Here is a 24272-nt window from a genome sequence, read left to right as displayed (position 1 = left end):
GCATTGGGAGAAAAAATTCGTAAGTCGAAGCACCCCTATCTAAAAATTCGTAAGTAGGAAAAATCTAAACCGCATCCAAGATGGACGGAATGCCATTCGTAAGTAGAAACATTCGTAAGTAGAGTTATTCGTAAGTAGAGGTACCACTGTATTATTTTTTATTTTTATTTTTGCAAATGCTTTCTTTTGGAAATTCCACAGTAATAAAACAATAATGCAAAAATAAATATTGCTATTACATGTCATTAATTACATTCCATTTATATTTGCCCTGCCCTAATGACAAATAATTACAATTACAACAAATAAAGGCTTGACATATCTTGCTTGCATCTATCTCATATTCTGGTTTCACCTTTTAAGTTGCATTACTGAAATAAATGCACTTTTCGACGATATTCTAATTTTCCGAGTTTCACCTGTACAGTATATGCAGATATGGTTCAAGCCTTGAAATAAAATTATTTGTCAGCATAACTTTTGTTAAAATTAATTATATGTTTACGTATTAATAAGACTTCAGTGATCCCCAGGATAAAAAGGGGGGCACATTATCTACCTGGCCCGGGCCTCTGCCTGGCTCTGTACAGGGGCTTGTACAAGAAGGAATGCTTTTCTCCTCATATACCTGCCATTCTTTGCCTGTTTCTGCCACCTGAGGTGTGTGAAGTGGCTATGGACAAAGGCCCACTTGTTGGTGGCAAAGCCTGACAATGGAGTGCTCTCCCGGAGAATACTCACCTGGCATCTGCATTGATGTCATTTTGATGCCAGGCAAAGACCTTTGTCTCTTCCTACCCATTTCAATCCTCTCTACGTTGCTGTCATTATAAGGTGCTTGATTTTTTTGCTTGTATCGTCTGCTGCTTTTATATTGCCATTTAATTTGGCGGCGTTACAATGTTTGTTTTTAGTCTGCTTTATTGTAATTTTAGCTTCACGTTGGCCCTCCCGGAAACCCATTGAAAGGCGAGGTGTAAATACCTTAAAATAAAATAAAATGTGTTCCTCTCTTGTGTGACAGCAGAAGCCCATTCTGCAGCCACCACTTATCGCTTGCCCTTTTGATGGCAAATGAGTAAGGAGTGAGGGTGGCTAGGAGCTATCACAGTCACTGCTACCACCTTCTTTTGAAAATGGTTCATCAAAAATGGATCTATTTTAGTCGAGATGCTATAACAGTGATGGGCAACCTTTTGAGCTTGGTGTGTCAAAATTCGCCAAAAAACTGAGCATAACTTGGGTAGTGTGTCACTTCGAGAGAAAAAACCATAATTTCACGATATTTATAGTTTAAATAACAAAAATGTATAATTGTAATATATAACTGTATTTAATAAACCCAAAACTAATTATTTAACCAAACCAAACCAAAAACCCCTTATTTATCACGAAGTGCCCAGAGTTGTTGAGCTTTTTTGGGGGAGCTGCTGACTAAAGTTTTGGAGGTTTCTTTGGGGGTGTGTGCAAAAGTTGCTTTGCTTTTTTTGGGGGGGATGCCCCAAAGCTGCTGCGCTTTTTGGGGGGGGGGGAAGAGAACAGAAATAAATGACGAATAATACATTCGCTGGAACTAACACACAGCACCAACACAGTCTGCCGAAGCGCCAAAAAACCCAGCACAGAACGGGTTAAAAAACGAACGCTGTTACAATTCGAACGGGTTAAAATTCGAACGTGAATGGGCCAATGGGGCACGTGCCAGCAGTGAGGGATCTCTGTGTCGCGTCTGACACGCGTGTCATAGGTTCGCCATCACTGCGCTATAAGTTTCTCTCCTATGCTAACGCAATTGAACAGCCCACTAAACCCCCTGCTCTACAGAGAAGTATATGGAGATTTTTATTGAGATCTGAATTGACCCACCCTTTTCTTCTTTCATGTGACAATTGAATGTGGCGCCGTATTTTCAGTAGTTTATTGGGGTTTCTTTTACCCCTACTCTGTATCTGTGTTTTATTTTTCTACTTTTACATTTATTTTTATTCACCATAGCCATCATTTTTTATCGTATTCTATGTGTGTTTATGCCAATAAAATTTTAATTATTTTTAAAAAGGAGGACCGCGATGAGTTTCTGCCACAGATAACTGCAGTATAGTCTGGAGGCAGGAAGGAAAGGGGATCTACTCATTTGGTTCCAGAGGCACCCTGTCCCTGATTCATCTCCAGAGTAGGAATGTTGGAGAATTCCATTGGAAATGGTCATGGGAGTGGAAATTCACATGTTCACCTGAGGTCAGGAATGGAAATCACACAAGTGAATAAAGGCAGTATCCACTATAATTTTTTAGTTCACAAACATTGCATAAATAATTACGGTCATTTTCTGCATTGGTTTTCCCCACATTTTCCTTCCACTGAAATGCAATGAAGTTAATTAAATTAGTGTCAGATAGCAAAATAAAAAATAAAAATGAATAGCACAGGAAGTCGAACTGTAGTCGAAAAGAAACACCGCTGGTGGGATAGAAATCACTGCCCGCTTGCATCCCTAGCCCAATTGTATCAGCCCTCAGCATCACTCCCCCAACACAGATTTCTAGGAGTCTCCTCTATGCCCAGGGATGACCTAGCTCGTCCCTATTGTCAGCCCATCCCTGAGTCCTGAAAGAGTCCACTTTTGGTGGCTGAGCAGGATTCTCCTTTGTGGAGAAGAGGAGAAGGAGATAACACTGGCAGAAAAGGTGGAAGTGTTATCATGGATGGGGAGGTGCAAGAGAGGGCAGCAGCTAGGGGGCAGTGCTGGGCCACCTGCCTAATTGTGCTGCCTGGCGCTGCTGTGCCCGAATGGGCCCTATGGTGATATTGGGACATTTGCACCTGCCCACATTGCCAACCCCTGTTGCTAGGCCTGCAGTCGGCACCACAATGGACAATAACAGAGGAAACCTTTTTTTCATTATATGCATTTTTATAAAGCTTAAATTAGCAGAACTCTACCATAAAGAACACCAGCCCACTTTATGCACTGAGAAATTAATATGGCCTCTTCATATCAGTATATTATTTCTGGAGTTCAGATAGGAAGAAGAGATATTTTCCCTTCATAAAGCTGCAGTTTAGCTGGAGGTGAGGAGAGACTTTAATAAATGGCAGCTTCATAAACATGTCCTAGCTAACTCGCTCAGGCTTCAATCAAAGCCTTAAGGTACGAGTGGATTAGTTCAGATCAAGTTAGGCTTGTGAGGAGCTATAAGAGTGAGGAATATGAAAAGCGGGAGAACATACTGGGTGGATTAACTATATTGTTCTTGTTTATGAAGAACTTTGTATAGCAGGATTCAGGTAGATACACACATCTTCGGAGTAGCTTTGCCACTTCTATGAGTAGGCATAGGATGCAACTTGAGAATGACAGCAGGAATAAATGCATGGTTAAAGGTAAAGGTAATGGGACCCCTGACAATTAAGACCAGTCGCGAACGACTCTGGGGTTGCGGTGCTCATCTCGCTTTAAAGGCTGAGCGAGCCGGCGTTTGTTCGCTTCCACAGACAATTTTTTCCCAGGTCATGCGGCCAACATGACTAAGCCACTTCTGGCGAAGCCAGAGCAGTGCACGGAAACACTGTTTCCCTTCCCGCCGGAGCAGTACCTATTTATCTACGTGCACTGCATGCTTTCAAACTGCTAGGTTGGCAGGAGCTGGGACGGAACAACGGGACATAGGTGCCAACTTCCAGACTGAAAAATCCAGGATCGGCAGCTGCATGGAACCGGAAGTCGTGTTGCGGCCATTTTGGAACTGGGCAGCACTGGAGGTTGCTTCTACGCATGCTCTGCCCAGTTCCAAAATGGCCACCACACCAGAAATCACTTCTGCGCATGTCCAGAGACTCCAGACATGTGCAGAAGGAGCCTTCCCAGGCTGGTAAGAATCCGGGGGATTTATGGGGGTTTTTTAAAATCCGGGCTGCCAGTGGGAAACGGCTGGAAAAACGGGGGTTTCCCAGGGAATACGGGAGACTTGGCAGCTATGCAACTGGAGCTCACCCCGTCGCGGGGATTCGAACCACCAACCTTTTGATCGGCAAGCCCAAGTGACACAGTGGTTTAACCCACAGCGCCACCCGTGTCCCCTTAAAGTGCATGAGTAGCACTCTGTAAACACACAGCTGTAAACGCACTGGTGTTGTTTGCTCTGCAGGCACCATCAAATTTGGAGGATGGTCTGTTGACAAATGAAGTGGCAGTGCATCATCGGAAGAGAGGGAGCACACATTTGCATAAAATGCATATGCTAATTCATATGTATAGCTGCCCATTTAGATACAGCCACTAGAATTACAACACATCTTATCGCAGTGGGGTAAGAATGTGACCCGGTGACCTGTTCAGTTTGTTGCCCAGGTGATAACTGATAATGGCAACCACAAGCCTCCTGCTCTTCCATCGTGTTCTTCCTTTATGGTTTCAGGAACTAAAGACAAAGATGAGGTCTTTCCAAAATTGAGGTCCTCTCCTCTTCACTTCAAACCTATCTCACAAAATGCTAGAAGGAACCAACCACATTTCAAAGGATTCAGTGTCCTGTTATTCACTCGCTAAGGAAGTCCCCCTCCTTCTTAATACCGTGTTTCTCATATTATAAGACATGTCTTATATTTATTTTTTCCTCAAAAAAACACACTATGGCTTATTTTCAAGGGATGTCTTATTTTTTTCCTCCTCCTGCCACAGCCGGCATTGCTGCTGCGCCTATCACTATGTCTTATTTTCGGGGTATGGCTTATATTCCTTGAATGCTTAAAAATCCTGCTATGGCTTATTTTATGGGTATGTCTTAAAATATGAGAAACAGGGTAGGAAGAATCAAAGTATACGAAAAGCCCAGGTTTTCAGTGGTTAGCTCCAATGGGATCCCCTCTTTGCTCCCCGATGATCTAAAGTATCTTCCCTACACTACACTGGACCATGGACCCAAGGAAAGGGCGAAAGACTCTGTTGCCTTTGGCATAGGATTTTGAAGGGGAGAGCTTAACCCTTGCAGATGGCACAGTTTTCAAATCCCCAACTTTGCATTCTGCTTACTCTAAGATAAAAAATAATGTTCCCTTATTTTTCTTTTTTTTTAGTATGAGTATTGTGACTCATCTTCTCTTGGCCTTGGGTAGTTAGAGACTCTTTTACTATATAGAATTAAGGGGTGTATATTTATAAGCTCACTTTCCAAAGCAGCACCCATATCTTCTGTCCCTTTTCATTTCTGTGTAATAAACCAATCTTTTTTTCTACTTCCTGGTGTGCCAAGTCCTTTATTACGCATACAGGTTACAGGTATATGCACATTTTAAATAGATAGATGTGCAGACTGCACAAGAAAGAGACTGTTCCGCTCACTTTTGGTTCTATACACATGGAGGTCACAATTGTGGGTAATAGAATTTTTCTACATAGAAAAGAGAGCGAGCATTGAACAAAGGAAATCATATATTTGAAAGCTCTTGGGCTTTCCGAACAGAAGCTGGGCAGTTCAAATCCCCGTGATGGGGTGAGCTCCCGTTGCTCGGTCCCAGCTCCTGCCAACCTAGCAGTTCAAAAGCACGTCAAAGTGCAAGTAGATAAATAGGTACCGCTCCGGCAGGAAGGTAAACGGCGTTTCCATGCGCTGCTCTGGTTTCGGTGTTCCATTGCACTAGAAGTGGCTGGCCACATGACTAAGAAAAACTGTCTGTGGACAAATGCTGGCTCCCTCAGCCTGTAAAGCCAAGCTCTGCAACCCCAGAGTCATCTACAACTGGACTTAACTGTCAGGGGTCCTTTAACTTTACCTTTTACTGAAAATACATTTCCCCCCCCCCTATCAAAATTTAAGATAGGGAAGGGAAGGTTTTTGACACATCAGACTGGAGAAAACAAATGTATTCTAGGCATTTAAGCTGGGTTCTATGTCTATTAATTATCCCTTTAATTTTTTCTGTTATTCTACAGGAGAGAGAGAGAGAGAGAGAGAGAGAGAGAGAGAGAGAGAGAGAGAGAGAGAGAGAGAGAGAGAGGGTAATAACTGTGCTCAGTTAATCCACTAGGGACAGGTCACCCATTGTAGGATTAAATGAAAACATTTTTAAAAGCTGCCAAGCAAAAGCAAAACCTTAGAAACCATCACTGTCGCAAGCATCTTTGGTGAAGTGCCTTCTGCCTTCTGCTTCCATTGCAGTTCACTTATGTATTTTCCATATATGCTGATACCGTATTAACCAAGCCTTTCTTTCCAAACACACAGCTTCTATTTTTGACACAATGCAATTTGCATTTATTTCCAAAAGCCTAAACTGTTTCGTTTGATCATCTCAACGCTCGAGCTATGCAACTGTCAATTGCACAAGTGAAACACGGCAAAATTGTGTCGTGCCTGCTCTTCGCAGAAGAATTTGGCACAAAGGAAGAAATGAAGGGTGGAGGGATTAGAAAATGCCATTGCAACCATGGGAAGCCACACTTCCCATTATTACAGAGTAAAAGTTTCAAAGCTTCAGAGCTCCCTCCCCTATTGTATAATAAATAAATAAAACTAGCAGCAGTTGCAAAGGGATCTGACCTGGATCAGGGCGGTGGTGTTGGGGGAAGGCATGGTTTAATAATTTTCCCCTTAATGTTTTCTAATTTTCAGCAGTTTCCATGAGGGTTTGGTTTTGTATGGGGAAGTGGTACAAGAAATACACTCCGTCTCAGAGATCAGGATTGTCTTCTGCATGGCTAAAAAGGTAAAGGTAAAGGGACCCCTGACCATTAGGTCCAGTCGTGACCGACTCTGGGGTTGTGCGCTCATCTCGCATTATTGGCCAAGGGAGCCGGCGTATAGCTTCCAGGTCAAGTGGCCAGCATGACAAAGCCGCTTCTGGCAAACTAGAGCAGCACATGGAAACACTGTTTACCTTCTTGCTGTAGTGGTTCCTATTTATCTATAGTACTTGCATTTTGATGTGCTTTTGAACTGCTAGGTTGGCAGGAGCTGGGACCAAGCAACGGCAGCTCACCCCGTCACAGGGATTCAAACCGCCAACCTTCTGATCAGCAAGCCCTAGGCTCAGTGGTTTAGCCATAGCGCCACCTGGGTCCCATTCTGCATGGCTACTAATAGTTAAAGGAAGAAGAAAGGGATCTAAAGATGTGTTTAATTTCACATCTAGTTTAATTCCGACATTGGAGTTATTACTTAGATCTTCGGAATCAATATATTAGTTTCTATCTCATTTCTGGTTTTCGCAAGTTACCAATTTCACATCCCAGAACAATGAAGGATTTCTCTCCATGTATCTGAAAAGGAGTTACTGGTTATTCAATGCTAAATTTTCTGAAAGATAAACAGTTGACTTCAACTGGTTTCTCCCTCCAGCCCTCCCACCCACTTAAAAAAGGCGCAGCTCTAGAATAATAAAAGGAGGGGAATTTGGTTTGTTCATTTCCATCTGACATCCTATTGATAACAACAACAACAAAATAGGACCGTAGAGGTGCACCCAGCATGCTTTTCTTCACTTCTGTATATCTCAGAGACTTCATATGCTATGAACATTATGTGACTGTTTACAAGGCTGGACATTTATTAGCTAACTGAAGAGCTATGTCAAGGTAGCAGAGGCAGAAAAGCAGAAAATTAAATGCTCCCAGGTTATCTTATTGAAATTTCAGTTCCGACTTTATGCAGAAAGCAATGCAGGAATTTCAGAACTGCATTATGAACCTAGGATTTTTTTATTTTTTATGGAGTTCCTCTGCCTGACTACTCAAAGCTGAAATCACCACAATAAAACTGCAGGAGGAGATGCCAATATAACACCTTTTGTGCCAATGTCCCAAGATATATTCTAGAAATAAACTCAACTAGACTTGTGCAGATTAATCTGCTTCTGCTGTATAATGGAGTTGGAAGCCATCTCGGCAAGTGCTAGATGCCTTTGGTGCTTAAGAAACAGAAGTGGGAAACTTGTGGTCTTCCACACATTGTTGGTATATAACTGGCCAACCCTACCCAATGGTCAACATTGGTGAAGTGCAACTCCAGGGCTGTAGCTCAATGGGTAGGGTAGCTTCTCTGCATATAGAAGATGCCAGGTTTAATCTGGCAATGTCGCTTGTCTGAAACTCTGGAGAGGTTGGCAACAATACTGAACTAGATGGATCAATGGTCCAATTCAGTGCAAAGCAGCTCCCTATGTTCCTATCTGAGGGCCACGGGCTCCTCATCTGTGCTTTAACATGTGGACATGTAGTTTGCAAAATGCTATACAGTGGCACCTTGCTTCTCAAACTTAATCCATTCCTGAAGTCTGTTCCTAAACCAAAGCGTTCTAAAACCGCACCGTGCTTTCCCATAGTAAGTAATGCAAAACGGATTAATCTGTTCCAGACTTTAAAAAAAACAACCCCTGAAACAGCAATTTAACATGAATTTTACTATCTAACGAGGTCATTGATCCCTAAAACAAAAGCAATAATCAATGAAAAGGTAAAGGTACCCCTGACCGTTAGGTCCAGTCGCGGTCGACTCTGGGGTTGTGCACTCATCTCGCTCTATCTCATCTCGCTCTATAGGCCGAGGGAGCCGGCATTTGTTTGCAGACAGCTTCCGGGTCATGTGGCCAGCATGACTAAGCTGCTTCTGGTGAACCAGAGCAGCACACGGAAATGCCGTTTACCTTCCCGTTGGAGCAGTACCTATTTATCTACTTGTACTTTGATGTGCTTTCGAACTGCTAGGTGGGCAGGAGCTGGGACCGAGCAACGGGAGCTCACCCCGTTGCGGGGATTCAAACCGCCGACCTTCTGATTGGCAAGCTCTATGCTCTGTGGTTTAGACCACAGCGCCACCCGCATCCCTAATAATCAATGTACTGTACTATAAAATAAATAAGACAGTATTATAGATGATGAAAGGTAAAAAAAATATTCTTATGTGCACTGATGGTAGTCATTGTTTGGATGGGGGGCAGACACACAATCAACCAGTAGCTGAACTGGGTTCCACACAGCCGCAAAAAAAAGTCACAAAAATGAAATCACAAGCCACAGTCACAAAAACGAAGTCACAAGCCACAGTCACAAGTCAGTCCCATGAAACGAAGAAGTCCCAGTCAAAAAAATGAAAAAGCCACACAAACAAAAATGCAAAAAATAGCAAAAACAAAAGCTCCAAATATCACCTCTGTGTTGTGTGGGTGCTCGGGACTCAACCACTGACAGACTCAACAGGAAGCAACTGATTACCAGCATGGGACTCAATTTACAAATGGAACACACTCAACAGGAAGCGGAACATGTTCTGCTTTCAAGGCAAAGTTCACAAAGCAAAACACCTACTTCCGTATTTCCAAGTTGTTCATAAACTAAGCTGTTCTAAAACCAAGGTACCACTGTACCTTTAAAGCACATTCAACGCACAGTTTTCTCCTCAAATAATTCTGGGCACTGAAGTTTGTTAAGGGTACCTGTGAACTGTAACTTTGTGAAGGGTCCAGAATTTTTCGAGGGAAAGAAAGTGCTTCAAGTGTGCTTTAAAAATTGTGTGCAGCCATAGAAAGGCTTGGGCTGTTTTCTGGAAATAATTATAACTATTAAGTTAGTATCACCCGCAACATTTTTTTTCTGTAGAAGCCACATAAATATGTATTGTATACTCTCCTTTTATTTACAAAAAAGGAAATTAGATATTAATAAATCCTTCAATCAGAATATTGAAGTGGTTTAATAACACCCACAAATTATAGCTGATTGGGAAATTAAAAGAGAAAGGACACTTCACAATTTAAAATGGGAGGGGGGAGTATTATTTAATGTCAATCAAATTAAGGGAAAAATCCAAAGTAGAAAGGATGCCACAATTTGAAATACCTGTAAGGGTTTTGGCTTCTACCCTTTCGGAAAATGGAATGCAAAAGGACAAACAATGACATTAAAGCTCAAATGCATATAAAATAATTATAGTGACCATCCACAAAGCACTAGATGCACCCTGGGATGGGTGTGCTAATTAACCCCTCAGGTGGCCAAAAAAACCCAAAACCCACCCCATTATTTCAGTTCAGGCCACAGGCAATAGAACTAAACTTCTTAAGTTATAATTCATCAGTTTCATGCTGGAGACTTTCTTTGAAGTTCTTTTGTTCAAACTCTCTACTTTAAGGTCAGCAGGAGTGTCTCCTGGGAGGTTGAAATGTTCTCTTGCTGGTTTCTGAACATCCCCCTTTCTGCCCATTTATTCTTGTGTACAGAGGCTGGCTTGTTTCTCCTATGTGGAATGTGGAAGGGCATTGCTGTATATCACCTTGGGAAATGAGCAGGAACCCTTGATGTTGTAGCTGACATCATTAGGTCATGTAATCGTGCTGCTTGTGGACATATGAGGGCAGAATTGGTAACTGCGTTAGTTGCAGGGTCTAGTTCCTGTGTTGGTATTTTACACATCACTTGGGAAGACAGGCAAACTAATAGTGTACTGGAAGAAGCAAAGATCACCAGTGTTGAAGCAATGGTTCTTCAACATCAACTTCGTTGGACTGGTCATGTTGTGCGGATGCCTGATGATCGTCTTCCAAAGCAACTACTCTATTCTGAACTTAAAAATGGAAAGCGTAATGCTGGTGGTCAACGAAAGAGCCTTAAAGACTGTCTCAAGGCAAATGTAAAAAAAATGTAGTATAAACACTGACAACTGGGAAACACTGGCCTGTGAGCGCTCCAATTGGAGAACAGCCTTTACCAAAGATGTCATGGGCTTTGAAGACACTCCAACTCAGGACGCAAGGGAGAAACGTGCTAAGAGGAAGGCATGCTTGGCAAATCCACACTGTGATCAACTCCCGCCCGGAAACCAATGTCCCCACTGTGGAAGGACGTGTGGATCCAGAATTGGCCTCCACACTCAAAACCTTTTTTATGGAAGACAATCTTACTCGGCTATGAGTAATCGCCAAAGAAAGAGATGTAGCCTCATTTTCCTGGTGGGTCACATGCAATGAAAATATTAGCATTCAAGTTCTGTGGCAGGGAATTCTCATTGCTGAGGATGGGCTTCAGATCCTTATTTATTTTCCATTATTGATTGCTTATGTTTAAATACCACCCTTCCTTCATAAGGAGTCTGGGGCAATTTACAACTCAGTGAAAATACCACTACATTCGTACCTTGGCTCCCGAACGTCTTGGGAGTCAAACATTCTAGCTCCCAAATGATCAAAAACCAGAAGTGAGTGTTCCGGTTTCTGAACTTTTTCCAGAAGCCAAACATCTGGTGAGGCTTCCACTATTGTTTCCGGCACGCCTGCGCAATCGGAAACCAATTGGAAGCCACACCTCAGTTTCAGAACATTTCAGAAGTTGAATGGACTGCCGGAATGGATTCCATTCGACTTCCGAGGTACGACTATATTCGCAATAATAATTGAACACTGCAAAACTGCAATGAGCAATATAGCACAAGAACCACTAAATTCAGATCTGATCTATCTGGGAGCTGTAGGTTAGTGGTGTTATGTCACTCTCTGATTCTGTCCTGTAATAGATTATTCCTGGATACGAGTCTGGCCTTGCTAATATACTTTTTCACTCAATTGGATTGGTATTGTAAACTAAGACATGTTTGGTGCAAATCCTTTAGTAACCCTGGTTCCCAACAAGCTGGAACAGTTGCAATGCATCATAAGGCTTTTCTGTAGACAATTGATTTTGTAGTGTATTCCGGGTGGAAGCTAGCAGCCTTCGGATATCAGTAGTGGTCAATAAGCTTTCAGTGTAAGGTGGTGCTTATATCTCTTTTGTGTAGTTGCAGAGTAATGTCCAGAAATGAGCCTGCTCTGTGCACTTGTCTAGGCTCAACTTGATGATGGAGTGGAAGTTGTTTACCTCGTCAAATTTCTCAGTGGCCTCCTTCTCATGCTAAAGATGTCATCAGTATATTTCAGGTAGAGGAGAGGCTCTTGGGGAGAGGGGCTGGGAAATTTATTCATGAAATTTGCAGGAATTTGTACAAAAAGATACTGCTAGATAGGCTTGCCAGCTTGAAAGCAGAGACTGAGGAGCTGGTCACCACCTTAGATCTTGGGTTCATATTCTGATTCCTAGTTTGATCCTTAAACATCATATAGATATTCAGATGTGATGCTTAGCCACAGTACAAGAAAACAAACCACGGTTTAGTGTTAGATCTGCACAATTAAATCTGCCCTAGAAGGCGATGATTTCACAGAGGTGGTAAATTACTTTGGAAATGTGTGCCCCACTTTTCTTTCAAAACAGAAATTCAAAGCAGGTTACAAATTAATTGGGGGACTTGTATTACTCAATCTTTGTAATACTTTTGAGACTGGGTATTTAAAAATAGTCGAATCCTTGATGTAGAAGCTACCCATCCATCTTGTCTTTACTCCCTTGAGTATTTCACAATTACAAGCACTGTTGATTTTGAGGATATCAGTAGTGGCACACAGTAGGGATCAAATATTTTGCCCCATAAAATAAATAGCACATACCCTGTAGCTGATTTCTGCAAAGAAAAACACTGAGGCCAGGACTGCAAGATAAGTCTCCTGAACTTATCTCCTTATCTCCTGAAAGATAAGTCCTGCTTTTCTAACCCAAATATAGGTCAGACTTTGGGGTGGGTTGTGTTGCCCATGAAGAAAATGTTCTTTCCTGAAAATTAAAGGATTACAGCGGCTCATACTAGTAAATTGTTTCCTGGCAGATCTCTCCTCCTTATTCCCGCTAATATTTTGCTGCCCTTTATTACTTCTTCGCTTCCCATTTAATGTCCCAGTACAAATGTTTATGTTACAGTTAGCTCCTTTATTGGGTGACAGGCAATTGCCCTATTAACCGAACCACAAACCCTTTATGTGACCCTATTTCTTTGAACCATATAAAGTTCTCCCTTGCAAATGAACAGACTGGCCAACTTCTTAGCAATCATGGAAGTTGTCCACTTTCAGTCCAACTTTGCAAGGGCTTGGAACTCTCCGGGAAAGTGATAGCAAGTATCAGAACTTCTCCCAGTCAGGGCATGTCAAGCATAGCTGTCAAGTTATCCCTTTTTTTAAGGGATTTTCCATTATGCTGAATAGGCTTCCTCGCGAGAAAAGGGAAAACTTGGCAGCTATGATGTCAAGTGCAGTCAGGTCAAATCCAGGAAAGAAAAGACTGGGCCTTGCTGGCTGAACTATAAAAGATGTTGCCTCAGCAAAGGACTGGAGTCACCTGTAAGCTTCATATAACTGGCAGGATCTTCCCTTCCAGTGGCTCCAATTCCCTCAAAGAGCTGTCTTCAATCCTTAAAAAGGGCCCACAGCTGATTTTGAAATTGAGTGTTCCTACTTGGCTGTGGGGTGGCGCTGTGGGTTAAACCACAGAGCCTAGGGCTTGCTGATCAGAAGGTCGGCAGTTCGAATCCCCACGACGGGATGAGCTCCCGTTGCTTGGTCCCTGCTCCTGCCAACCTAGCAGTTCGAAAGCACGTCAAAGTGCAAGTAGATAAAAAGGTACTTCTCCGGCAGGAAGGTAAACAGCATTTCCGTGCGCTGCTCTGGTTCGCCAGAAGGAGCTTGGTCATGCTGGCCACATGACCTGGAAGCTGTCTGCGGACAAACACCATCTCCCTCGGCCTATAGAGCAAGATGAGCGCCGCAACCCCAGAGTCAGTCACGACTGGACCTAATGGTCAGGGGTCCTGAAATATACTCGGAGTCGAGAGTGAATTTCATGCTCTTTATTCAGCTCATATTCATCAAGGAGAAGAAGAGAAGACGAATGACTCTTTTCCCAAAACCATCTGCTTATATACATTATTTACACAATGGGCCTTGCGTGATTGGCTACTTCAGGGCTACACCTGTGGGCCAATTATATTGTGGATTGACTTCTGCCTGCAGCCTGATTGGCTGCTCCTACAGGCCAATCAGGTAGCAGATTCACTTCTGCCAGCCGCCTGATTGGCTGCTCCAGCAGGCCAATCAGGTTGCGGATTCACTTCCACCTGGAGTTGGATTGGGTAGCTCCCGCTGATTCTGAATTCTATTGTTCTAGGATTCCGCTCAGTACATAACAGGTCCCTTTACCTTACTAGGCTGTGGGACAGGAGAAACAGGAGTCTTGCCCAGAGTCTGAAGACAAGAGTGCTCAGGATGGGAAATGTAGAAGAAGGTGTTCAGCCCCCCCCCCCAAATCTTTTGCAAATGGGATGAGTTATGAGTCATCAAAGTCTGTGTCCCGGACCTGAATGTAGGGCAAATGGCATCATTTTGTATATGAAGCTATTTTGTAATTATCAGACCATTGGTTCATCTGGCCTGTCTGTGTACTCCAACCAGTGGTAGTTCTCCAAGTCCTCGAAAGATGGGCTGAATCCTGCAGTCTGAAATTATTTTAAACTGTATGTGCCAGAAACAAAGCCTGGAACCTTCTGCATGCAATTGTTTGTGTTTCACCACTGATACCTGCCCTGATCATGCTGGTCATTGGACTTGGATTGATCACAGGTTTTTCTCCCATTTTCATCCCCCTCTAGTCTTCACCAGGCTTGCTGTGAAATGTTGACCTTTGAATAGTTTTGAGTCCCAGCAGGTTCCAAGTGTCACAAATAGAAAGTGTGGGAAATGGAAGCATCCAAACTTCTATTGCAAGCCAAGTTCAATCCTAACTGGGCCACATCAGTACAAAAGATTGAGATTGAATCCTGACAAGACAGAAGTACTGTTTGTGGGGGACAGGAGGCGGGCAGATGTGGAGGACTCCCTGGTCCTGAATGGGGTAACTGTGCCCCTGAAGGACCAGGTGCGCAGCCTGGGAGTCATTTTGGACTCACAGCTGTCCATGGAGGCGCAGGTCTACTCTGTGTCCAGGGCAGCTGTTTATCAGCTCCATCTGGTACGCAGGCTGAGACCCTACCTCCTTGCAGACTGTCTAGCAAGAGTGGTGCATGCTCTAGTTATCTCCCGCTTGGACTACTGCAATGCGCTCTACGTGGGGCTACCTTTAAAGGTGACTCGGAAACTACAACTAATCCAGAATGTGGCAGCTAGAGTGGTGACTGGGAGCGGCCGCCGAGACCACATAACACCGGTCCTGAAAAACCTACATTGGCTCCCAGTACGTTTCCGAGCACAGTTCAAAGTGTTGGTGCTGACCTTTAAAGCCCTAAATGGCCCCAGTCCAGTATACCTAAAGGGGCATCTCCACCCCCATCGTTCTGCCCGGATCCTGAGGTCCAGCGCCGAGGGCCTTCTGGCGGATCCCTCGCTATGAGAAGCCAAGTTACAGGGAACCAGGCAGAGGGCCTTCTCGGTAGTGGTACCCACCCTGTGGAATGCCCTCCCACCAGATGTCAAAGAGAAAAACAATTACCAGACCTTTAGAATGCATCTCAAGACAGCCCTGTTTAGGGAAGCTTTTAATGTTTGGTTGATTTCTGTATTTTAATATTTTGTTGGAAGCCACCCAGAGTGGCTGGGGGAACCCGACCACATGGGCGGGGTATAAATAATAATTTATTATTATTATTATTATTATTATTATTATTATTATTATGATGCACTGAAGATCAGCTTGAAGAGTGATCTGAACAACAAACACACACAATGTCAATGTAGTCTTGGCAGTAGGAGTCAATCTCCCTTAGAAATCGTACTCTGCGTCACATTAGATTAGGTACTCTGATATAGCTTTCTGGTGTAGCAATGGAAAAGATTCAATCTTTAGGGGATATCTTCAAGCACCATAGCTACTCAATCCTTGCCCCCTTGTGTTATGTAACATCCATTTCAGAAATGGTGACATCTGCTACTAATTCAGCATATGTTGCACTGAGAATACTTGAAGAGAGATTATATTAGCACCATAATGTTTACTGATTAGCAGCAATACATTATGCCTCCTCTCCTGTCATGCTCCAACTAGGCAGTCTAATTAGCAGTTGCTACAATATTACTATGGGCATGGCTGCATTTCTGCAGGTCGAACAATGGAGACTTCCTTGCTGATGCTCTTCCAGGAATTCAGTTTGATGAATCCGGAAACCTGTAGAGGTGGTGCCTCATCAGAAAGGTCTGATTGATGGGGAGCAGAGTGCTGGTTGGAAATTGGTTTGACAATCTCCATGAGGCAGGCTGTCATCACCTGACAGCCAACATTTGAGGCGGTTTCCAGTAAGCCAGGATCTCAATGTGTGTCCCTGAAGTGTCAAAGTTTACATGCAAACAGACAGTATGACAAAATGTGAAGCAGGGGGAGCAAATAGTGTGTCTTTGAGAAGAGTAATGAAATATCAGTTTGCCTGGGCGTTGGAACTCACAGAGGATCTGATGAGCACACTATGTGCTGATGACCACTTGGCAGAAGGAGAGGGAGCAAATTGAGAAGCTGAAGGAAGATATGGAGGACCAGGGGCATCACAAAGAGCTTAGGAACTGGGAGCATTGGTGCTATACTTGATAGGGTGGACTTGACCAGCAAGCAGTTTAAAGGCTGGGAACTGTGATCATGTATCAGGTTGGTTTGTCTAGGCCAAACTGAATTTCCTGTAGCATATTGTTGAAGAGCAATCAAAAAAATCCAGGCATTTGGTTCTGTGGTGACATCACTAAGAACAAACAAAGTCAAATCAGGGTGTGGTCATTCAAGAGGACTTTGTAGACTTTTGAAGCATTGTCAAAGCATTTGCTGAACAGGGCACCTGAAGGGTCATAACATGTGCCAGATCTCTTGCAGAATGAACAAGGACAAGTTATGCCAGTTTAAAGAGGATCTCTTTCCCTTAGTTTGATCCAAGCATCAACACTGAGCTTGGCACACCACCATGGACAGCAACACTATGATTATTCACCCAAATGCACCCATCTGCCGGGCAGATCATGCAAATGAGCGGAACACTTGAAATTCAGCAGAATTGCAGATTGGAACAGAGAAGGGCAAAGTAATGGTGCTGGAGAGAGAGAGACAGACACACACAGAGAGAGAGAGAATAATTGAAAAGTCATAGCTCACATGCTTTGAGACATGGGATATGATTCACCCAACCAGCCCCATAAGCTGAAGCCCTGTGCAAAGACTTCCACTTGCACAATGGGGCTCCCCCCCAGCCCTCCTCTGGGTATGCTCCCAGTTCATGCTTGTGGCATGATAAACCGGCAAAGGGCCCCCGGACGTTTCACGTTCTATTGACCCAGAGCCTCCCACGCCTTTATACTCAGTTGCTGCCACCAACCAGTAACTGTACTGGTACACATATATTGGATCCCAGTCAGGTGAAAGGTAAACCAAACAATTAAGTTTATTTAAGATGATCACACAAGCAAATAAATTCTTCACAGTTTCTCAGGTACATTTGCTTAAACTAATCCTTTCCTACTAGTTCCCCCAACATCCTCCTGACTCTGAAATTCCCTTCTTAATTCTCTCTCAGACTCAGCACAATAGCTCACCTCTCTAGCTCTATTCTAACCCTCTCTCCCTCAACTCTCTGACTCTCTCCCTTATATCCTCCCTGCTTCTACCTACTGAGCTCCTATTGGCGCTTCACTCTCACTTACTAATTAACCCTTGCTGGTCCTCTAGAGGTAAAACACCACAATGCTCCCAGTTAATAAAAGGCAGGGTTGAGACTGACGGATAGTTAGGGGGAAATACCAGATGGGCGGGGTATAAGTAATAAATTATTATCATTATTATTGCTTATTGGATTTTATCACTTTGAGTGTTCATTTAACATTTACTGTGGGGCTCGACCCCATATTTGTGAAAATCTGCATATGGCCCCATTAATTCAAGCCTTCAAACAGGCTCTGGGGACACATTTGTTTCATTTTATTTTAGACAGCTATTGGTTGCTTTTGTGTTGAATTGGTTTTACATCAGCTGGCAATATTTTAAATCATTTTTAAGGTTATTATGATGCTCGCTGGTAATTTTATTGTTGTCAAACTCTGCTGTTTTACGGGGTTTCATAATATTTGATGTGTTCTCGTGTTAATGATGATTTGTGTTTTAGATATCAGAAGCTGCCCTGTGATTCCTAAGAGGTGAGCCAGAAACCACTTAAATAAACTGATTGCTTTAATAGGTTTTATCCTACTATCAGACGCTGAGGAAACCAGCAATGAGGTTACCTAGTAGGTTACGACAGAGAACGAGATGGTTGGACAGTGTTCTCGAAGCTACGAACATGAGTTTGAACAAACTGCGGGAGGCAGTGCAAGACAGGAGTGCCTGGCGTGCTATGGTCCATGGGGTCACGAAGAGTCGGACACGACTAAACGACTAAACAACAACAGTAGGTTACCTAGTAAGGACAGATCGTGAAGCTAAGGCTCCAATACTTTGGCCACCTCATGAGAAGAGAAGACTCCCTGGAAAAGACCCTAATGTTGGGAAAGATTGAGGGCACAAGGAGAAGGGGACGACAGAGGACGAGATGGTTGGACAGTGTTCTCGAAGCTACGAACATGAGTTTGACCAAACTGTGGGAGGCAGTGCAAGACAGGAGTGCCTGGCGTGCTATGGTCCATGGGGTCACGAAGAGTCGGACACGACTAAACGACTAAACAACAACAAGTAGGTTATATATTTTTAATACACAACACAGCAAAGGGAAATACAGTAAGGGTGCAGAATTGTCGATGCAGGGGGTAAAAATCCTTTACTGGGCTTTGATATCATGGTAATAATAATAAATAGTAATGGTAATAGTAATAGTTGTTGTTGTTGTTGTTGTTAATACCCCGCCCATCTGGCTGGCTTTCCCCAGCCATTCTGGGCGGCTCCCAATAGAATATTAAAAACACAATATAACATCAAACATTACAAGCTTCCCTAAACAGGGCTGCCTTCAGATGTCTTCTAAAAGTCAGGTAGCTGTTTATTTCCTTGACATCTGGTGGGAGGGCATTCCACAGGGTGGGTGCCATCACGGAGAAGGCCCTCTGCCTGGTTCCCTGTAGCTTTGCTTCTCACAGTGAGGGAACCGTCAGAAGGCCCTCAGCACTGGACCTCAGTGTCAGGGCAGAACGATGGGGGTGGAGACACTCCTTCAGATATACTGGGCCGAGTCCATTTAAAGGTCAGCACCAACACTTTGTATTGTGCTCGGAAACGTACTGGAAGCCAGTGAAGGTCTTTCAGGACCGGTGTGATATGGAAACCTATGAATCAAAAAGTGTTCCATCAGGAACAGGGAATATCAGGATGTGAATCCTAAGATCCGTAGGAGAACCTTTTCTCCAGGCAGATAATACAAACAGCTTTTATTTTATTTTAATTGTCTTGATTTCCTGTCCTTCTTCTAAGGAATTCTGGGCAACATCTATATTGATATAATCCATCCATTCACAATGGAGTGAGTGTCTCAGGACTACCGAGTGAACTTCATTCCATGAGCATAGATACAGACTCAGGTCTCCCAAGTTCTTGAAAGGCAAGCAACATCACAGGGCAAGAAAGACTTGTGTAAGTAAGTGAATATTGAAAAGATGGTGATCCAGAGCAGAGAACGACTATAATCAATAGAACATGACTTGCATCAATATACTCATGCTACTATTTTATCTATTTGAGAATGTTAGCAGGGTTATAACATGTGTTATTTTGGCTGTGGACTCCATGCTGTTAGACGGCTGCATAATTATAGCTTTCAAGCTGCTTTATGATGAGTGGCATTCTGTCAAATTTCTCATACTAACAGGTCTAAAGTCACACACAGAGCAGATAAAGACTAACACACGGTAAAAGGACAGAACTCATCCTCAGAAGAAATAAACTGTTTTGTTCTTATTAGGCTAATTGATTTAATTTGGGGTCAAAGTCACCAAATATTTTTCAGAGCATGCATTATTTCCTAACAAAGATGTTGTTCCATTGCAGGTCAAGCCTCATCCCATTAAAAGGGGGCAACAGTAGCTATGAAACGATCTAGGCTAACAGAGCGTCTTTTGCAGTAGCTGATTAAATGGATTTTCCTTCTCCGGAGCTGCCTGGATACTGAATTGGTACTACTCAGGAACAACTGGAGTGAAGGAAAACTGGACAGCCTTGTGCTGTGGGATAATGATATGGCAAGGATAGTAGAGAGGGGGCCAACCCAGTTTCTGGACAATATGTTCCATATTGGCCCATATTGGTCCAGTTACGGATAAAGTTGGGGAATATACAAGTAAGCAATATCTTGTTTTCATCAGCCTGCTAGTCGAAGCAGGCCTTATCAATCAGAATCAGGCTCAGTCATGTGTGTTGTGTTGTTGTTAATGTGTTGTTGTTAATCAGATTATACCAAGGCAGGTCAGGAGAGTCAGGTTACAGTAAATCGTGTCCCCTAAGCTAGGTCTGGTTGAAGTCAGGTTGGGATAAGTCATAGAATGATAGAATTGTAGAGTTGGAAGGTACCCCAAAGGGACATCTACTACCCCCTTTAATGCAGGAATCTCCCATTCAGTCTGAAACCATACTGGAGCCTGCTTAGCTTTGCAAATGTACCAGCAGTTTTATTACTGCCCCACTAGGAGGATGCAGAAGTCCAAGATGGCATGGCATCACTACTGGCTTAGTCATGTAAGGTTCCTGTTTTCAGCATTCAGCACCTTGGACAGTTCCACTAGTTTTCAAATTATGTTTCCTCAGTAAGTGAGAGGCATTTGAGGCCTCAAAAGGGCTTCAGTGCCTTCCAGTGACACACAAAAATTTCAGCAACACTCTGTGTGACACCAAAATTTTGTGTGCCCCCCCATCTCTCACAACCTTCTGTTGTTTGTCCTTGTTGTAAGACATCCTGAAGTGCCCAGTGCAGGTGAACCAGTCACACTCCCCTACTCCACCTCTGCTCCCACTCCATCAGAAGAACTCTACCATCTTAAAGAGTTGGCAAAGAAATCTGCAGTTGGGTTCTTTTATGCGGCTGTGGAGCAGGAGAAGCTACAGGGGAGGCATTCCTGGAGTCTGTGGATGATGGAAGAGCCACGTCCTCAGACTAGGAAGGTGTGAAGAGGGGCTCCTGGGGTTCCTCATGACTGTGGTGATTTATTTGGACCTGAATCCTCCTTGGGGTGATGCTGTGGCTCAGATGTAGGAGACAATAATAGGACCGAGAACGTCTGGGGACTCTTGCAGAGAGCCTGGGGAAATCATTTAAGAGATATAAGGGGGTCAAAAGCCCATCAATTTCTATCATGTCTTGAAGCAAATAGACATTTGCATTCAAATTGACCTATTCGAACCCACAGAGTGAAGTGACACAACTTAAAGGTGTCAGTTTGTAGAATACATTAGCAAAAGATTACTCCAGCCAAAACCTATCACTTCCTAGAGTTGAGGAGCAACTGCTATGAGCTCCAGATCTGCCAGCCTTTGTGAAGTACATAGAAGTCTAGGGCTAGCTACTTCAGTGAAAAACTGCTGCATAAAATCCCCCATTCTTCTAAGCTCAAGCTCTTACCTCTGCCTTTTACTAGTGTGGGTGGGGAGAGGGGGAGGGAGAGTCCTTGCTTCACTTACTCCAAAGCAAAATGAAGATTATTTCATACACCTTTATATGTTCAAGAACCTTCCATCTTTAAAATTGAAGGAAGGCCCTTTTTGGGGGTAATACAAAACTCACAACGATGCAATTACGCGACAAGGAGCTTTGTTCGCGTTAGGAAGAATGAAATCAGCCGCAGGGATAAAAGGCCTTTTGTGACCTGGCGAAAAATATGACACTGCCGCAGCCACATTAAGCCGTGACATTGTCAGATTCTACAAGCCCAGCAGGGTTAGGGGAATCAGCACCTGAAGAAAGCGGCTTTGGAGAAAACCCAAGGGAGCAGCGGAACATAAGATGTGTTGCTAATGAGCAACAGGCAGAGCATTTCTCTCTTTATTGAAGGCAGTGTTGGAGGGCATCATGTTGCCACTTTGGGGATGAGACATTAAATCAAGGTCTTCAGCACTGTGCTCATTAAATACAAAATCTCCTCCAGAAGTATTTGCAAAGGGGTATCTTGGCCAGAATCCAATTTGTGGACCTAACTTATACCCACCTAGATTCCTTTGCAGCTGTAAAAAGGAAGTATGCAGGAGGAAATAAAAAGCACTGATATATATCTAGACCAAGGTTATTTATTCACCCGAACATCCTCTGTTCTACAGTTCCTCGGATACTTTGTCTTGTATAATCATGTTGCACACTTTGGCAAGTCGCTTTGTCCAATTCCTTTAGCTGAATTTTGGAGTTGCCACCCTCTGCAGTTCTCTTTGACGAAGCACACAGAGAATATTCTTGGAATGTTTGACAGCACTTGACTGTGGTCAAACCAAAGATGATCAACCAGCCATCTATTTGCAATATTTCGCCTGCTCATTGACCAGGAACTTCATCAGCCAGTTGTCCATGTGACCTGTCAATTGGCCAACATTCTGTGATGGATAACAGATCCAGACCAGAGTCTGGTGATTCCACAAGAGCGCTGGAACCTTTCACTGATTTGCCATGGAGCCAGCTTGCCACAGAGGGGGAAGGGCAGCACTTTGGGGGGAATAATAAAAGGAGCAGTTTCTGAGGGAGAGAGTTAGATAGGGCTGGATTTAAGATGCGAGATCGGGTTTGGTTTTGAGATAAGGCTAAGGTCCAGGTTAAGAGTTATGGTTTGATTGGAGTTGGGCATTAGGGAGTGAGATAAGGAGAACTGGTTCTGAGTGAAGTTAAACATATACACTGTGAAGAGTATCCACGGTGAGAGGACAGAGCCTTGAAGCTTGGATAGGGAGACCAGGTTGAGGGTCTGGGAAAGGTATTCAGACAGGAATGTTCTGGGAGGGCTGTGACTGAACTGGGAGAGGTAGAATTCAGGCTACCTGAGTCTCAGTATAGCCAGGAGGGGAGGTTCTGAAGACTCCCAAACCAGTAACAAGGGGTGAGGTGATCCCCTGGGTCTGTTACACCATTTAGAATACCTCAGGTATGGGATTGTTAAGAGGGAACTGAGGAGACGTGCCCCTCACTCCTGAACCAAAATATTAAGCTGTGAAGGAAATCTCTACTTACGAATTTAATGCATTCTGAACACACATTCGTAAGTCGAAAAAAATTGTAAGTCGAATCCCATAGGAATGCATTGGGAGAAAAAAATCGTAAGTAGAAGCAACCCTATCTAAAAATTTGTAAGTAGAAAAAATCCTATCTAAACCGCATCCAAGATGGCAGACGGAGCTCCATTCGTAAGTAGAAACATTCGTAAGTAGAGGTACCACTGTAAATGTCATAACTAAGTGACAGAAACTGACTTGAGCATTCTATCACCTGTTCTAGAAAGCCGAACATCTAACACCTGAAGTTGTAACAACTGATTTTTAGTAACAAAAGTTTAAGAAGAGCTGTGCCTATAGTGTTGTGTTTACTTTTAACCATGAGGTTAAATTTAATTGGGGACAGTTAGCGAGAATGGATCCGCCACATTATTAATTGGGTGGTATTAAGTGGTGGGTCTGCTACATGTGCCAATTCTAATTTCCACTATTTTAGGGACATGTTGCTACTATCTTTCTATTGAAAAAACCCCCCACAAAATAACTAACCCAATTTCTTTCCCACTGAAGGGAACATGTAGAAGTTAAACAACCCTCAAATTGCAAACACTAAGTTGCAATGTGTGTTAATACTTCAGCTTATTGCTACACACATTACCTTATTCACACATTTATGAAGTTATTCCTCTGTATAGGTTTTACCTTTAAATCCTTCATTTTATGTTACCAACTCTTTTGCTGTATCCTCCTCAGAGTAGAGCTGTCTTTATTTATTTTGTTTCATTTGGTATCAAACGCATAGTCGCCACTTAAGAGACTTGCATACACTTTGATTAATAATTGTGATTGAGTTACAATTGTCGAAAACAAATGAACAAGGCGCTTTTAAAAGATGACTCAGCCTCTGCTTCATTCATTTGATGGTTGGCAAAAGCCATTTATTTCCCAGGGGCTCTCATCTTTAATGCAAATGAACCAGTGCCTGGTGTACACAACTTGAGCTGAGCTTCATCCATGGCATACTGGCTATGTGGAACTTTTTCATTTGATATTTCTCTCTTTAAATCTGAATTTAACCAACTTTTTCTCCCAACTCTCAGGATAGAAAAAAGAGAGATCTGATTCCTGTTTTAGTGTTTGTTATAAATGTGTATTCTGGGGTGGGGAGGGGAGTGGTATAGGTGCTTAAAATGTGTTTGCCTAGATACCTCAGCTGGTTAGAGCAAGGTTATCAGATTTTTTCAATGAATCCGGGGACACAATCAATCAATCAATCAATACTACACTACACATTTGG

Source organism: Zootoca vivipara, chromosome 9 (genome assembly GCF_965207765.1).
Source record: "Zootoca vivipara chromosome 9, rZooViv2.hap1.1, whole genome shotgun sequence".
NCBI lineage: Eukaryota > Metazoa > Chordata > Lepidosauria > Squamata > Lacertidae > Zootoca > Zootoca vivipara.
This window is presented reverse-complemented; position numbering follows the sequence as displayed.